General features: G+C 44.4%; 1 protein-coding gene across 1 annotated transcript in view; it reads left to right on the forward strand.

The window, feature by feature from the left end:
* The window catches only part of LOC106562326 (synaptotagmin-7), a 103,706-nt gene that overhangs the window by 2,357 nt on the left and 82,381 nt on the right, over positions 1 to 18,968 (forward strand). The window lies entirely within an intron of this gene.

An 18,968-nucleotide genomic window follows, 5' to 3' on the forward strand; every position in this document is an offset into this window, starting at 1 on the left:
CTCCCCATGAACAGCCTTGTGCTGACGTTGCTTCCAGAGGCAGTTTGGAACTCAGTAGTGAGTGTTGTAACCGAGGACTGACGATTTTTATGCACTACGCATTTCAGCACTCGGCAGTCCTGTTCTGTGAGCTTGTGTGGCCTACCACTTCGGGGCTGAGCCGTTGATGCTCCTAGACTTTCACAATAACAGCACTTACAGTTGACCGGAGCAGCATCCTCTGAAACACAAACCAGCCAAGCCGCACTGCTTCTTGACACAATGCCCGATTAACCCGGAAGCCAGCCGCACCAAGGTGTTTAAGGAAACACCATACACCTGGCGACCATGTCAGCGTGCATTGCGCCCGGCCTGCAACAGGAGTCGCTAGAGCACAATGACATCCCTGCCGGCCAAACCCTCCCCTAACCCGGACAACGCTGGGCCAATTGTGCGCCGCCCCATGGGTCTCCCGGTCACGGCGGCTGCGACAGAGCCTGGACTCAAACCAGGATCTCTAGTGGCACAGCTACACTGCGAGGCAGTGCCTTAGACCACTGCGCCACTCGGAAGGCCCTATGTCAGTGGGATTATGCGGAGGGGACACACTGACTGGACCCCCCCCCACCAGACTTTGATGCTATATTTAGCGAATTTTCAGACCTCTCCAGCGACTTTATTGTTAAAAGAGGCTAGTGTGAAATTCAGCTACTTTTCAGGCTGCCTTTGGGGAGTTTGACATCAAAGATTTCTATGGTTTTGTAGCATTTACCAACTTTTCCTACTAAAAGTCTGCTGCAAACTAAAGTGGGAGAAGCTGTCTGTGCAACAGAAGTCACCGCAACAGCGCACTTACAGGCGGAGAAGCACAAGGAGAGGGGGTGTGCGGCAGGAGAGTGGGCAAAAATGCTACGTCAGGGACCTGGTGCCGAGACATCGTCGCGGCAATGGCAAAACGTAATCTAGCCACTTCTAGCAATGAGTCAATGAGCCAATAGCGATTCTCACTGATAAATTGTTGACAAAACTGTTGATTTCAAATCAAATCAAATGTTATTGGTCACATACACATAGTTAGCAGATGTTATTGCAAGTGTAGTGAAATGCTTGTGCTTCTAGTTCCGACAGTGCAGCAATATCTATCAAGTAATATCTAATAATTCCACAAAAATACCTAATACACACAAATCGAAGTAAGGAATGGAATAAGAATATATGGATGAGCAATGCCAGAGCGGCATAGACTAAGATGCAGTACATATTATAGAATACAGTATATACATATGAGATGAGTAATGCAAGAAATGTAAACATTATTTTACCTGCGGGTGATGGGCAGGACTCACAGGAGGTATGTTGGTAAAGGAATTTAATCAAGCTATGTAGCCTTTTGATTTCTTCTTAATGAATAAATAAAACAAAAATGTTTTGTTGTTTCTCTGTAATACTAGCCACCTAGCCATTTTGTCACGGTTGTCGTCGGGAAAGGAGGACCAAAATGCAGCAGGATTGTGGATGCTCATCTTGAAGTTTATTTTAACTCAAAAGTGAACACCAAAATAATAAAACACAACGAACTCACGATCAACAAAACAGTCTTGTCAGGCTCATACACGCTAAACAAGAAACAATCTCCCACAACTACAAACACAAACACACCCTAATATATAGGACTCTCAATCAAAGGCAAATAGACAACACCTGCCTTCAATTGAGAGTCCCTACCCCAATTAACTAAACATAGAAACAGATTCACTAGACTAAACATAGAAATACATAAACATAACACAGTGCCCAAAACCCCCGGAATACATAAATCAAATGCCCTACTAAATCAACCACCACCCCGAACCACATAAAACAAATATCCTCTGCCACGTCCTGACCAAACTACAATAACAATTAACCCTTATACTGGTCAGGACGTGACAGTACCCCCCCCCCCCCCCTAAAGGTGCAGACCCCGGACGCACCTCCTAAATAAACAAAACCCAAAACAACAACAACAAAAAATCCCCCTAAACTAAAGGGAGGGAAGGGAGGGTGACTGCCGTCACCGACGGCACTTGTGCTACACCCCCCCTCCCCAACCCACCTATGCAGGTGGTGGTTCAGGCTCCGGCCTACTGTCCTCCAGAATGCAGACCGACCCGATCAGCCTCGGGCCGTAGACAGACTCCCCTTGTTCCGGATCGTACGTAGACCTCCTCCACTCCACACTATAGGCAGACATTAGTTATACAGTTAATCATAATTCGTTTTAAATTGTCAGGCTTACTTAGTTCAGGGTTGCTGCTAGACTCCCTTGGTTTCGGGTCATCGGCAGACTCTGGGCAGACGGGCCACTCTGGCAGATCCGGCGCGGCGGGCCGCTCTGGCAGATCCCGGCAGACGGGCCGCCCTGGCAGATCCCGGCAGACGGGCCGCCCTGGCAGATCCCGGCAGACGGGCCGCCCTGGCATCTCCGGGCAGACGGGCCGCTCTGGCATCTCCGGGCAGACGGGCCGCTCTGGCATCTCCGGGCAGACGGGCCGCTCTGGCATCTCCGGGCAGACGGGCCGCTCTGGCATCTCCGGGCAGACGGGCCGCTCTGGCATCTCCGGGCAGACGGGCCGCTCTAGCATCTCCGGGCAGACGGGCCGCTCTGGCGGCTTCTGACTGACGGGCAGCTCTGGCGGCTCCTGACTGACGGGCAGCTCTGGCGACTCCTGACTGACGGGCAGAGCTCCTGACTGACGGGCAGCTCTGGCGACTCCTGACTGACGGGCAGCTCTGGCGACTCCTGACTGACGGGCAGCTCTGGCGACTCCTGACTGACGGGCAGCTCTGGCGACTCCTGACTGAGCCGACGCACTGGAAGCCTGGTCCGTGGTGCTGGTACTGGGGTTATCAGCCTGGGAACACGCTCCTTCAGGCTAGTGCGGGGAGCGGGAACAGGACGAGTCGGACTGGGCTGACAAACTGGAGGCGTGGTGCGTGGTGCTGGTACTATCCTCACCAGACAGCTAGCACGCACCTCAGGACTAGTAATGAACGCTAACTCAGGTGATATTATTAGGACACGCTCTATAGGGCGAATGTCGTGCCTAATACACCGACACAGTAGCTCTCTCATCCTTTTCTCCTCCAATTTTCTCATCATTTCCTTTATAGTCTCTGTTACTCTCACCTCCAATTTTACCCCGACTAGCTCTGGTTCCATCCTCGGCTCCGCCGATCTGTCCGTGTGCCCCCCCAAAACATTTTTCTTGGGGCTGCCTCTCCGGTTTCCTCGCCAGTCGTGTACCCCGGTAGCGTTCCCGGTCCTCACCGAATTCCCCTTGCTCCTTACTCCGCTGCTTGGTCCATTTGTGGTGGGAGATTCTGTCACGGTTGTCGTCGGGAAAGGAGGACCAAAATGCAGCAGGATTGTGGATGCTCATCTTGAAGTTTATTTTAACTCAAAAGTGAACACCAAAATAATAAACACAACGAACTCACAATCAACAAAACAGTCTTGTCAGGCTCATACACGCTAAACAAGAAACAATCTCCCACAACTACAAACACAAACACACCCTAATATATAGGACTCTCAATCAAAGGCAAATAGACAACACCAGCCTTCAATTGAGAGTCCCTACCCCAATTAACTAAACATGGAAACAGATTCACTTGACTAAACATAGAAATACATAAACATAACACAGTGCCCAAAACCCCCGGAATACATAAATCAAATGCCCAACTAAATCAACCACCACCCCGAACCACATAAAACAAATATCCTCTGCCACGTCCTGACCAAACTACAATAACAATTAACCCTTATACTGGTCAGGACGTGACACATTTTATGACGTTTTATAACTAGCCAGCTAGATAGGTTCCGAATCTCCCAACATTAGAACTATCTACCAAGCCATTTCAGGCTATCAATTAAGTTAAATTTGCTTGTCTGACTATCTTAGCTGGAAAGCCTGCTGGTGTAACGGCCGTTGCAAGGAGTAGACCAAGGCGCAGCGTGGGGAGTGCTCATCATTCATTTATTTACTGAGAACACTTTAAACAAAATAACAACACGACCAACAGTTCCGTCAGGTTCAACAACTACTAAACGGAAAACAGAAAGCAACCACCCACAAAACCCAAAGGAAAACAGGCTGCCTAAGTATGGCTCCCAATCAGAGACAACGATATACAGCTGTCCCTGATTGAGAACCATACCCGGCCAAAAGAAAGAAATACAAACCATAGAAAAAAGGACATAGAATGCCCACTCTAGTCACACCCTGGCCTAACCAAAATAGAGAATAAAACCCTCTCTATGGCCAGGGCGTGACAGTACCCCCCCCCCCAAAAGGTGCAGACTCTGGCCGCAAAACCTGACTCTAAAGTGGAGGGTTCGGGTGGGCCTTCCTTATGGCGGCGGCTCTGGTGCGGGACGTGGAACCCTCTCCACCTTTGACTTGGCCCACTTAGGTGGCGCCTCTGGAGTGGGGACCCTCGCAGCGGGCCCCGGACTGGAGGGCGACTCTGGCAGCTCCGGACAGGCGGGCAACTCTGGCAGCTCCAGACAGGCGGGCGACTCTGGCAGCTCCGGACAGGCGGGCGACTCTGGCAGCTCCGGACAGGGAATGCGCACTGGAGGCCTGATGCGTGGGACTGGCTTTGGAGGTGCCAGACTGGTAACACGCACCTCAGGGCTAGTGCGAGGAGCAGGAACAGGACGTACTGGACTGGGCAGGCACACAGGAGGCCTGATGCGTGGGACTGGCTTTGGAGGTGCCGGACTAATAACACGCACCTCAGGGCTAGTGCGAGGAGCAGGAACAGGACGTACTGGGCTATGGAGGCGTACCGGAGATCTGGAGCTCAGGGCTGGCACACACCGTCCTGGCTGGATGGTCACTATAGCCCGGCACGGGCGGAGCGCTGGCACAGGGCGAACTGGGCTGTGCTGGGGAATGATGGCTGCCGTGCGTTGAGCAGGCGCAGGGTAGGCTGGACCTAGGAGACCCGCTGGTGGCCAGATGTGCTGCGCCGGCGCACTTCTCCCTGGCTGAGTGCCAACTCTAGCACGGCAACGCTGAGGAGCCTGTATCAACCGCACCGGGCTATAGCTACGCACTGGTGACACAGTGCGTAACTCAGCATGACAGGGTGCTTGCTTGATCCGTCGCTCCCCATAATAAGCACGGGGAGTTGGCTCAGGTCTCCAACCTGACTTACCCCAACTCACCGTGTGTCCCCCCCCAAAACATTTTTTGGGGCTGCCTCTCAGGCTCCTGTAGCTCCCTTAACTTGTCCTCCCGTTCCGACTTCCATGTCCATCCTTCTCCCCGGTGCTCCAATCCACGCAACTTGGTCTTCTTTTGGTGGGTGGTTCTGTACTGGTTGTTGCAAGGAGAGGACCAAGGTGCAGCATGGTACGTGTTCATCATGTTTAATAGTTCTGAACACTGAATCAAAAACAAAGTGGAACAAAACGCAACAGCTCTGTCAGGTGAAAAACACAAGACAGAAAACAGAAAGCAACCACCCACCAAAAGCCAAAGGAAAACAGGCTGCCTAATTATGGCTCCCAATCAGAGACAACGATATACAGCTGTCCCTGATTGAGAACCATACCCAAAACAAAGAAATACAAACCATAGAAAAAAGGACATAGAATGCCCACCCTATTCACACCCTGGCCTAACCAAAATAGAGAATAAAACCCTCTCTATGGCCAGGGCGTGACAGCTGGCAAGGTTTCTAGACTTTAGAAAAGCAAGCAATTACTAAATGTACTGAATAAAACTCACATTCCTTTCAATCTTTTACCCAGATTTTATCAGAGCTGTAGAGAAGCATATGTGACCGACCGCCTTGATTCGGTCTTAAGTAGCAAAATTTGAAATATTTTTTTTTTACATTGGATAAAAGCAGAGATACAGAGCTACAAAATGGTATATCATACACTACATTTGAGGAACAATGGGAAAGTAATTCTGCTTTGGAAGTTGATAAACTTGTAACCTCCTTTGAGAAAATTCGCTTTGAATGTTTTGGAACCTACTGGAGAGCTCTCCTTTATGTCAAGTCACTCTGGTTCACACTGACTGTGTGCAATGCCATAAGAATCATCAGATCTTTCTCCCTCTCTGTCACAAATGCCATGGTTGCCCTTAGTTTGAAGATATAATCCGGAGACAGGTGTTCTCTTTTTGACTCCCTCTGCATTTGCAATCAAACACCAAAATTCTATTAATCTCTACCAGACATTCCACTGATTTCAAACTCGGTCAACTTATTCCGTGACAACAACACTGTTGATTGCTGTTTATTCCCCATCACTGTCATCAGAAGACTCTACAATGTCTTCTTCAATTAAAATGTTTTTACCTAAATCAGGGATTTCCTAATCATCTGATTAATTTTCAGAGTCAGAGAGAGTCAGCATGGCACGATCGTCCTCCAGTAAGTAGTCCATCACAACTTTTTCCCAATGACCTTTAAATTCAGGGGAGCAATGTTATTGGGAGCAGTAGCAACATATTTGCAGTTCTCCATGGCTAATGTTATATCTTTCGAAACAAACTGCAGTAGAAAGCATTATCTAAGCATAACGAGCAGCTCATTTTATATACATTAGATGCTACACCACACACCAATATGAAAAACATCTCTCGGCATGTTCAACCCACTCATTATCTCAGCCAATCAAGGTTCCTGTTTTTTTCTGTGGCTAAACCAACTTGGCTCGTAATTTAACAACTTTATTCACATTTACAGATGGCATACAAGTTTGTTATTAAGGTACATGAAGGTTCAAATGTTCCAGAAGGCATTTCTGCCAAAAAACACATTTTGATAAAAAAATAACGTTCAAATGACTATCCTGTGAAGTCGTGACTTCCAACATTCGCCATATGACATTTTTTTTTTAAAGAATCAGCAGTCAGGAGGTATGCTTAGATATGCGCAAAAAATACTTGGTTTAAATGTAATCATGATATTAGTGTATGAATTATGTTGCCATGATATGTGCCTGTATACCATGTACTGTGTTGTAATTTTTATGTCCTAGGCATGTTAGTGCAGTATATTGAGATGTGTGATTTACAACAGTCAAAATAACACCCTCATTAAAATGACAATTGAACAGGTAAAGAGGTATGCTAGATAACCTATGCAGAAAAATATACATTTTTTATATAGAGTTAGGCATAATGATTAAGACTCTAGATTGCAGGAAAAAGCTTTTTCAGGTGTTTGAAATACTTTGTGCCCCTGGCAGCTTTGGGCAGAATTTCACTATTTTATTACAGTGATAAGTGTAGGCAGCTTTTCCTCTCCTCACAAGGCCACTGGCACTGCAGTAGATGTGTGAAAATACACATAGTCAGGGAATGTTCTGTCTCTCTTTCTCGGGTGGGGCGAAAGGTCTATATTAGACAAGTGTTTTACTGGCAGGTTTCATTAATGGTTATTGGTATAATTCATGTTTGCCTATAGATGTGTCATAATATATTTTCTAATTGTATGATTCTTTCTATAACAAGTGGAGGAAAGAACAACATGCCACAGGAATGCCTGATTATCATGAACAGTCAAATAATATATATTTTTTAAAGTTGATTAATTTTAGCATAATTCTGTCAAATTGCATCCCACACTGGGTGGCCAATATGACAGTCAGATGATGGTGTGTTTATAGCACAGCAATCCTTTCCAATACAGAAGTCTGTCCCTCCGTTATTAGTAAATCACATACATCCAAAATGTTGGCCTTCACAGAAGACTACAAGGCTGTGGAATCCAGAATGTCCAGCATGTCTTAATTCCACTCTGGAATGGTTTCCACCAATCCATCTCCCAGCAGGGAATCTATTTCCCATCAGGAATGGTTCCCTGACAGGCAGCCTGTGCTGTGCTGTGGGGGATCCCTGCAGTGACAGGTGATCTGACATCGGCACACACTGGAGCTATTGACTCTGGTTAATCTCAGCCCTAGGTAAAGATTAGACCACATCTGAGTCCTAACTCGCTTATCAGACAACAGCAATAACTACATTTAGTCTGGAATTCTTCAGCCACCACAACCAATAGCCTTTCCCTGGAAAATCAGTTTTAGGGGGTTGTAGGTTTTGATCAGTGGGGTTAGGTGGAAGCTCAGCATGGTGATAAATATTTTCTGATGAAATTCCTACCATTATTTATAGAGGTCACAAAGCCAAGGGAAAAAGTATAGATTTTATCTGTCAAAGGTTTCTCAGTGATTTCAGAATCATGAGCCTGCTGGCAGCCAAAATCCAAACATACCATTAATAATGCTATATGTCATATTAATGGTATATGTCAAATGTTATGTAATTGATGGAGGGTTTATCACCTTTATCCATCCTGTTTATTAGTATTCCTGCAGGGTTGCTCTGATGTCATAGCAGAGCAATAATCCAAACACTGGAAGAAGGTCAGAGGTATTGTGTTAGATGTCAGGACGTTTATCTAACGTGTTCAGGTCTCCCATGTTAGATAAGTTAGATCAGGGTAATACTTCTTCACTGGAAAACAAACTGCCACTCCTCTCAAAGCATTGTGGTCATTATGCATATACAATGTAGAGGTCGACCGATTAATCGGAATGACCGATTAATTAGGGCCGATTTCAAGTTTTCATAACAATCGGTAATCGGTATTTTTGGCCACCAATTTGCCGATTATATATATATATTTATATATATATATATGTATATATATATATATTTTAAAATAATTTTTTACCTTCATTTAACTAGGCAAGTCAGTTAAGAACACATTCTTATTTTCAATGACGGCCTAGGAACGGTGGGTTAATTGCCTTGTTCAGGGGCAGAACGACAGATTTTTACCTTGTCAGCTTGGGGATGCAACCTTACGTTAACTAGTCCAACGCTCTAACCACCTGCTTTACGTTGCACTCCACGAGGAGCCTGCCTGTTACGCGAATGCAGTAAGAAGCCAAGGTAAGTTGCTAGCTAGCATTAAACTTATCTTATAAAAAACAATCAATCAATCATAATCACTAGTTAACTACACATGGTTGATGATATTACTAGTTTATCTAGCCTGTCCTGCGTTGCATATAATCGATGTGGTGCGCATTCGCGAAAAAGGACTGTCTTTGCATCCGACGTGTACCTAACCATAAACATCAATGTCTTTCTTAAAATCAATACACAAGTATATATTTTAAACCTGCATATTTAGTTAATATTGCCTGCTAACATGAATTTCTTTTAACTAGGGAAAATGTGTCACTTCTCTTGCAAACAGATTCAGGGTATATGCAGCAGTTTGGGCCGCCTGGCTCGTTGCGAACTGTGAAGACTATTTCTTCCTAACAAAGACAGCCGACTTCGCCAAACGGGGGATAATTTAACAAAAGCGCATTTGCGAAAAAAAAGCACAATCGTTGCACGACTGTACCTAACCATAAATATCAATGCCTTTCTTAAAATCAATACACAGAAGTATATATTTTTAAACCTGCATATTTAGCTAAAAGAAATCCAGGTTAACAGGCAATATTAACCAGGTGAAATTGTGTCAGTTCTCTTGCGTTCCTTGCACGCAGAATCAGGGTATATGCAACAGTTTGGGCCGCCTGGCTCGTTGCAAACTAATTTGCCAGAATTTTACGTAACTATGAAATAACATTGTAGGTTCTGCGATGTAACAGGAATATTTAGACTTATGGATGCCACCCGTTAGATAAAATACGGAACGGTTCCGTATTTCACTGAAAGAATAAACGTGATAGTTTCCGGATTCGACCATATTAATGACCTAAGGCTCATATTTCTGTGTGTTATTATGTTATAATTAAGTCTATGATTTGATAGAGCAGTCTGACTGAGCGATGGTAGGCAGCAGTGGGCTCGTAAGCTTTCATTCAAACAGCACTTTACTGCGTTTTGCCAGCAGCTCTTCGCAATGCATTGCACTGTTTATGACTTCATGCCTGTCAACTCCCAAGATGAGACTGGTGTAACCGATGTGAAATGGCTAGCTAGTTAGCGGGTGCGCGCTAATAGCGTTTCAAACGTCACTCGCTCTGAGACTTGGAGTAGTTGTTTCCCTTCCTCTACATGGGTAACACTGCTTCGAGTTTGGCTGTTGTCAGTGTGTTCCTGGTTTGAGCCCAGGTAGGAGCGAGGGGAGGGACAGAAGCTATACTGTTACACTGGCAATACTAAAGTGCCTATAAGAACATCCAAAAGTCAAAGGTATATGAAATACAAATCGTATAGAGAGAAATAGTGCTATAATTCCTATAATAACTACAACCTAAAACTTCTTACCTGGGAATATTGAAGACTCGTGTTAAAAGGAACCACCAGCTTTCATATGTTCTCATGTTCTGAGCAAGGAACTTAAACGTTAGCTTTCTTACATGGCACATATTGCACTTTTACTTTCTTCTCCAACACTTTATTTTCGCATTATTTAAACCAAATTGAACATGTTTCATTATTTATTTGAGGCTAAATTGATTTATTGATGTATTATATTAAGTTAAAATAAGTGTTCATTCGGTATGGTTGTAATTGTCATTATTACAAATAAATAATAAATACAAAAATTGGCCGATTAATCGGTAGCAGCTTTTTTGGTCCTCCAAGTATCGGTATCGGCGTTGAAAATAGGCGTTGAAAAATCATAATCGGTCGACCTCTAATACAATACATTAATTATCAGCTTAGATCTAGCTACGTTCACAAAGTGTGTGTGTTTTTGGACATGGACTACTCACATAACCGCCTGTACTGCAGATACACTCCATGCCCTTTTTATGACCTTTACCTGATGTGTTCTAGTGTGAATGGAATCTGTGATAGCTTGGCTGCAGGGTGTCTGTAATGTCTGTCTAGTGCGCCTTGTCTCATGTGGGCTGGATCGTTGAAAGTGGAGGACAGTGAAATGGTTTCCCTCTACTGTGTCTTTAGTGATCTGGGAGTTTGCCATGGCATCGCTCTAGTTCTATCATCCGTTCTGTGGATAAGAGATGTGCTGGGAGATTGTAGCACCATGACTCTGTCAAGGCCAAACACAGAGAAGAGACAGTGAGGGAGGGAGACAGTAGGTATGGAGGGAGGGAGACAGTAGGGAAGAGGGGAGGGAGACCGTAGGCATGGAGGGAGGGAGGGAGACAGTAGGCATGGAGGGAGGGAGGGAGACAGTAGGGAAGGAGGGAGGGAGGGGACAAATGGGGAGATGGATGCACAAATTGGTCAGTCATGCTTTTTCCATCCCGGCAGTTTGTAAACGTCTGAGGTAATTGCTTATTAATACCAGTATCCAGATCCATTGTCAAATGTCTTGTTAATATTACATTCCTTAAAAGGAGAAATAATGAGCTCCAATCATCTGGCTTATCAGTGTTTTATATAAGGAGAGGGAGGAGGAGCTGAAAAGAGGGAGAGGCGAGAGAGAGAGATGGAGGGAGGAAAAAGCAGCTATTAGTCAGGTGCTGGCAATAATAGCCATCTGAAATGAATGTATTTTTATCCAGCGGTGGTATAACTCTGGTGTGTAATGGGGGAAAGCACAGAGATCAGTTCCTCTCACTATCATACAGACTCAGGAAGTACAAAGACTGGAAGGCAGGATTGGAGAAGATGTGGTTCTGTTTGTTTTTACACAAAAGGCAAAGAGGGGAAATCAGACTGGTACATAGATAAAGTGAGAATTGTGATACTAGGGCAATATGATTTGAGAGAGACAGAAAGTGAGAAAAGCATGGATGGGACGCAGGGCATGGAATGGTGTTTTGCCTGGGTCAGACATTGTCCCCCACCATCTCAGTAAACCGTCACATTGGTTAACCAAGACGGAGCCTGACTTGGATTGAAGGGAATTTAGATTCAGGAGGGAAGGAGAGAGGTGTGTGTGTGTTTGTGCGTGCTTGTAAGTGGGTGCATTAGGGTGGGCGTATGCTTACACACCTATGTCTCTCTACTGTTACATAACACTCTCTGGTTCACTAGAGACAGTGGCGTCTCATGTGCACGACTCAAGTCTCTTCCCCTTGCCACCCCTTGCCACCCCTTGCCACCCCTGCCTCCCTATCTTTTTGTCTCGTGATTATTCACAAGTAGATGCATACATTCAGGCAGAGCACCAGGAAGAGAATAGATAATGATGGAATCTGGTGAAGCGCAGGCAAGAAACTCTCTCAGCAGCAAGTGTTTGTTGAGAATGATATAAGTGGACAAAAAGGTTTATGGAGAAAGATGGAAAATGAGAATTGGAGATAGAGACAGAGAGAGGGGGGGGTTGCACTTTGAGAGAACATCTAGGCTATGGCTCCCAGAAGAGAGGCAGAAGAGAGAGAGAGAGAGAGAGAGAGAATGTATGCCTTTTAATCAGTGAGCTCATTGAAGGCGTGTTGGTTCCCAGAGCGCTACATGGACAGTAAAATAGAGAGAGAGGAAGAAGGGAATGAGGGAGGGAAACTGGAGGGCTGATGCATTGTTTTGTTTCTATTTCTCAAAGTTCTTAGCTCCGTTTGTTTTGGATGTTGATAATGGTAATGGACTGCATTTGGTGTATTTTACTGTATCAGACCAAATCAAAATGTATTGGTTGCGTACACAGGTTTGAAGTTGTTTGAAGGTGCAGCAGTAATATCTAGCAATACAATAATAAACACATAATCCCCAAAGTTTAAAAAAATATAATTAAGAAATTGTCATATTCTTCGTTGTCTGAAGAGGAGAAATCGGACCAATATGCAGCGCTGCATATTGGTCCGATAATATTTGTTCATTAGAAGGGCCTGAGATCAAAGTCAATATTCACACCACTAGGGGTCAATGTTTTTAGAAAGGAAATCCAGTAGGCCTCCCTCTGTAGTAGTAGGATGTCCATGTTACCTCCTCTCCTTGGTAGAGTAACATGCTCAATGTCTGCGTATTACACTGTGCGCATGAGCCACTTTTGTAGTTCCCATTTGGAATAGGTGTCAAGAGTGTCTGAGTGGGCTCAGGGGGCAGGTCAGATCTCACTAAGCTATCCCCAATATTGCAACCACGCTTATAGACCAGACCATAACACTACAAAAACATCATTCTTCAGACACCCACATACTGTTATGGGTATCATCTCATGCATGACAAAGGAAGTCATCTATCTCATAACCTGTTCATGTGGGAAAGCCTACGTAGGACAAATAAAAACACAATTAAAATAACGCATAGCTGAACACCGCAGCTCAATCAGGTGTAAGAATACTGACTATCCAGTAGCAGCTCACTTTGTTGAAGCTAACCATCCTCCCTCAAATACACAGGCATTGAGCATGTAACTCTACCAAGTAGAGCATGGAACTAAAGCATGCATGCTCGGTAATTCAGATTGGCATGTAACATGCATGACAACAGTGACTCTAGCTGTTAAGACTTTGAAGTGTGTTTGACACAGGTTAATCCAGTATTGGGTGGAGATGGGAAGATAGAGGAAGTCATCCTCCCTAAAGCATCCTGCAAGCAGGAGGACTAGAGTTCCTGACGAGCTCATTCTCATTTGTAGAAGACATGAGACATTATAGCATCTACTATAAGTTCATCGTGAGAGAAAGCGAGATCGAGAGGGGGGGGTTATAAGAAGGAATAATACAAGGATTTGTGGTTTTTGGTGTGAAATTTCTGTCAATCCACAGAGTACAGGTGTAACAGTGAGTCATGGTGGCACTCAGGATAGAGGACGAGGAAGGGGCGGACTGTGTGTGTCTCAGGGGAGCAGAATGGACATCAGAGAGAGATGAGGCAGTGGGGGAGTGAGGTCACCACAGACACATGCACCTTCTCACATTTCAAACTTCATCAGTTCTATTAGGCTTGTCCAGATCTTCATATTGTCATACCGTCCTTCTGTCATACCGGGATTTACGGTATTATAACTTAAACAGTATTATAACTTAAAAAGCAGCTACAAATGTTCTGATTTATTGAAAGACTTCAAATAAATAGTTTTGACAGTATTTAAATACCATCCTGTGGCTTTTTTCCAAATATCTCAGTAGACAGTATATACAGTATACCGCCCAAGCCTAATTTCTATATCACCTAACATACTCACACTGCACACAGAATTATCACACTCTCCTCTATACAATACCTTTGTCATCTGTTGAGTAATGGAAATACTGGATGGATGGATGGATGGATGGATGGATGGATGGATGGATGGATGGATGGATGGATGGATGGATGGATGGATGGATGGATGGATAGATAGATAGATAGATAGATAGATAGATAGATAGATAGATAGATAGATAGATAGATAGATAGATAGATAGATAGATAGATAGATAGATAGATAGATAGATAGATAGATAGATAGATAGATAGATAGATAGATAGATAGATTAATGGAGGGATGGATTTATGGACAGTAAATGGAAAGAAGAGGGAAAATAGTTTTTAACAAAAGAGGAAAAGATGGGGGCATATTTTAAGACTTGGAATGGTAGAGGAAGCATTTTAAAAACAGCCACAGACATTCATATTGCCAGGAACAGATGGTGGGACAGATCTTCCCACAGCCCTCCAATACCAGTCTGACAGAACAAACTCACACCATGCACACACTGTGCCCCCCACCCCTTCTCTCACACACACACACACACACACACACACACACACACACACACACACACACACACACGTATGTCTTACTATACTTGTGAGGACATTTTTGGGACAAACAATTGATTCCCATTCAAAATCTTATTTTCCCTAACCCTAACCTTAACCCCTAACCTAACCCTAAACCTAAAATAGCCTTTTTACAAATGAGGACTGGTAAAATGTCCTAACTTCTCTGAATTTTAGTTGGTCTACTATTCTTGTGAGGACTTATGGTACTCACAAGTATAGTAAAACACACACACACACACACACACACACACACACACACACACACACACACACACACACACACACACACACACACACACACACACACACACACACACACACACACACACACACACACACACAGACTGTCAGTCAAACCCAAGAGTGTCTCAGTAAGTGCTATGCCTTCAAACACTTGGAGATGAAAGAGAATCTGGGACTATGTCCACCCTCCAACACCCTCTTTTCCACCCTCTCTCTCGCTCTCTCTCTCTCTCTCTCTCTCTCCTTCTCTTTTATTTTATTTTCCATCCCCTTCATCAACTACTTCCCCCATCTCTTTCCTCCCCATCAAGACTCTCCACCCTCCTCTACTTCTAGATCTTTTCTCTACCTTCCTCATTCCCTCTCTTCCTGTCCTCTTCCCCCTGCCTGTCTCTCTTCCTCCCCTTCTCCTTCCTTCCTGTAACTCACTCTTCCCTTTGATCTCCCGTCCTACTTCCTCTGTTATCTGGCTGTGTTCTCCCTAGGTTTCTAGTAAACAAACACATTTGTATTCTCTGCTCCCCTCCTTCATCAGTAGTCTGCTCACTCTTGGATGACAACGCTTATCGTCTGTTGTTTGTTTTGCCAGTACTGTAAATGAGTGTGGCCTGGTGAGCTGGGAATCAGACAGACGTGTGTGTGTCTGTGTGTGTGTGTGTGTGTGTGTGTGTGTGTGTGTGTGTGTGTGTGTGTGTGTGTGTGCGTGCGTGCGTGCATGTGCGTGCGTGCGTGTATCTGCCAAATCTGTAATCTGGTGGACGGGCCCAGCAGTCACATGAGGCCCAGAACTAGCTACTCTCCACACTCCATCCTACACCACATGTGACCTTTTAGTGGCGCAGATTTGGTATATTATGGTCATAATTGCTATTCCATCATTATCAGCTATCCATATCCACTCTGTTGTCCCATGGGATGTGTACGGATATGAGGAGACGTGACTGTGTTTTCTTGGCGTTTGTGCACACTAGCCTAATGGATAAAAAAAGTCACATATTTGGTTGTGTGTGTTGTTATTATCTATGTGTGTGAGTGAGGTAATACTCCTCGATGCCTGTCAGAGGGGTAGCATGTATCAATGACTTAATAACTGGTTTGCCAGCTGTCATAACACCCTACCTTTTTCTCTCTCTGTCATTCTATTTATCTCCCTCTGTTCTTAAGGGACTGTGTCAGCCCAATGCACACACAAACAGTCAACTTAATTACAGAGAACCAGAGAAAGGGGGAGGAAGAGGACAAAGAGCAATGAGGGATCTCACTTGAGTGTTTGAGGTTCAGAGGGGAGAGGAGAGAGGGAAAAGCCAGGGAGAGGTAAGAGGGAGAGAGGACCGGTGACTAGGAGGAGGAGTTAGTGGGGAGGGTGAGTCTGAAACAGAGGCTGATAGAGGAGGTACTGAGAGCTATGAGGGTGCAGCAGTTCAGAGAGAAGAAGGGAGCAGCCTGTGTTTATTTATAAGTAAATGCTTTGAATCATTTAGTAGAGCTTTTAAGTGGCAATGCGGGCTCTGCCCAAGTTTTAATGGACAGGCAGGGGATGGACCCAGACACACACTTTTCAGGGAACCACACACTGACACACTGTCAGAGAGACGGACCCAAATACCACAGCTCAGCAGGTGCTTCAAAGGAAACCCAGACAGCACAACACATATGCTCAGCAAACACAAACTGACAAACACTGTGAGGAAATTCCCACTGACACAACAGCAGAACACAGCAGTAGAATCCCCAAGCCCCTATCAGTCTCCTCCATGCTGTCCTCACCTCTCTGTGGCCCATTAATCCACTCCAGGTGTTTTCTATTGAAGTGTGAAGAGACCACATATCACGTTAAGAAACCCTAGTCCTTCATGCTGTCAGCTGTTCACTGGGTTGCTGTATGTCTCTCTCTTCCTAAATCTCTCCTGCTCACACAGGCACTCCTCATAATGGCCTCTCCGATCTCTTTGGCACCAAGGCCCATGACCATAAAACACTGCAAGGATCAGAGGAGCACCAGTCAGAAAGATGGGAGGGAGAGAGATTAAAGAAATTAAAAAAGAAAGAAAGAGAATGAGAGAGAGAAATAAAAAAGAGACAGATGGAGACTGAAGGACAGACAGACTGAAAGTGAGTAAAAGTTGAAAGGGTGAGTGAGGGTGTGCTGTACTTGTTGTCTGTCTAGTTGTTTCAGTGCCATACATGCTCATTACCCACTGAGAGTGATGTGGGGTCTCCTGCCAGGACTACACTATTGAGGCCTCTGCCAACTCAACTGCTCTGCTTTCAGGTTAGCTTTCTTTAACTATTATTGGCTTTCCATGTTATCTATATGCTTAGAAGACATTTTATCCAAAATGCGTCAAAGCTGTCCCAAAATGGATGCATACTAAATGTAAGTCAAGATAAAATGTATTTTAAATCACTTTACCAAGACATACTACTTTGTGAATTTCTTCAAAATAACAAACATGGCAGATGCATTAAAAATAGATATTTTACAAGCACCCAACAGGGAGTGTCCTACACTGAGAGAGAGTGTCCTACCTTCAAGCAAAGTGTAAAACCTGTTTATACTGGGGTTAAATTCAACACATTCAGATCAGATCAGAACTACGTACATCAGATCAGTGATAGTCTGCATTTTCACTGTCCAGTCTGTACATAACCAAGTTTCTGCTGGTTTCGTCATCCAGTCTCATTAAAATAATTCACTACAAACTTGTTCAGCCAAGTGTGTTGTCTTGTTGCGTCTGACTAGTGAACAGTACAAGATGACTGAGGACTACAAACTGTGAACTGAAGAAGTGGCATAATTCTAGCTTTTGAGTAACAGCGAACTGTCTAGGAGAGGCGGGGGGCTATTATGTCTCCGAAGTATCCACGGTGTCTCCGTATTACGATGTCTCCGTAGTATCCATTTTGTTTACATATCCGCTGACATCTCTCATTTCTCATTCATTTCGAAATGGTCGTTGGCAGACACAAATATAATCACTGTCTGGACAAACAGAATGGAACCTGGCATGTAAGAAATTGTTTTTGGACAGCCAGTCAGAAATATCAGATCTCAAATCAGATCTCAAATTAAATGTGATTCCTTACCCACATCCATCCTGCACATGTAGCATGTATACCATCAATGTTTGGGACGCTTGTTGAGCAAATAATGGGGGCTGAAACTACAGTGCATTCGGAAAGTATTCAGGTCCCTTGACTTTTTCCACATTTTGTTACGTTACAGCTTATTCTATAATGGATTTAATCATTTTTTCCCCTCGTCAATCTACACACAGTACTCCATAATGATGAAACAAAAACAGGTTTTTAGAATTTTGGGCACGTTAACAGTACCAGTCAAAAGTTTGGACACACCTACTCATTCCAGGGTTTTTCTTTATTTTTACTATTTCCTGGAAATCTGTCCTTTGGTCTGATGAGTCCAAATTTGAGATTTTAGGTTCCAACTGCCGTGTCTTTGTCAGACGCAGAGTAGGTAAACATATGATCTCTGCATTTGTTGTTCCCATTGTGAAGCATGGGGGAGGAGGTGTGATGGTGTGGGGGTGCTTTGCTGGTGACACTGTCAGTGATTTATTTAGAATTCAAGGCACACTTAACCAGCATGGCTACCGAGCATTCTGCAGCGATATGCCATCCCATCTGGTTTGTGCTTAGTGGGACTGTCATTTGTTTTTCAACAGGACAATGACCCAACACACCTCCAGTCTCTGTAAAGGCTATTTAACCAAGAAGGAGAGTGATGGAATGCTGCATCAGATGACCTGGCCTCCTCAATTGCTCGACCTCATCCCAATTGGGATGGTTTGGGATGAGTTGGACCGCAGAATGAAGGAAAAGCAGTCAACAAGTGCTCAGCATATGTGGAAGCTCCTTCAAGACTGTTGGAAAAGCCTTCCAGGTGAAGCTGGTTGATAGAATGCCCAGAGTGTGCAAAGCTGTCATCAAGGCAAAGGTGGCTACTTTGAAGAATCTAAAATCTAAAATATTTTTTGATTTGTTAAACACTTTTTTTGTTGCTACATGATTCCATATGTGTTATTTCATAGTTTTGATGTCTTCACTATTATTCTA

Source organism: Salmo salar, chromosome ssa11 (assembly GCF_905237065.1).
Source record: "Salmo salar chromosome ssa11, Ssal_v3.1, whole genome shotgun sequence".
In the NCBI taxonomy this organism is placed as follows: Eukaryota; Metazoa; Chordata; class Actinopteri; order Salmoniformes; family Salmonidae; genus Salmo; species Salmo salar.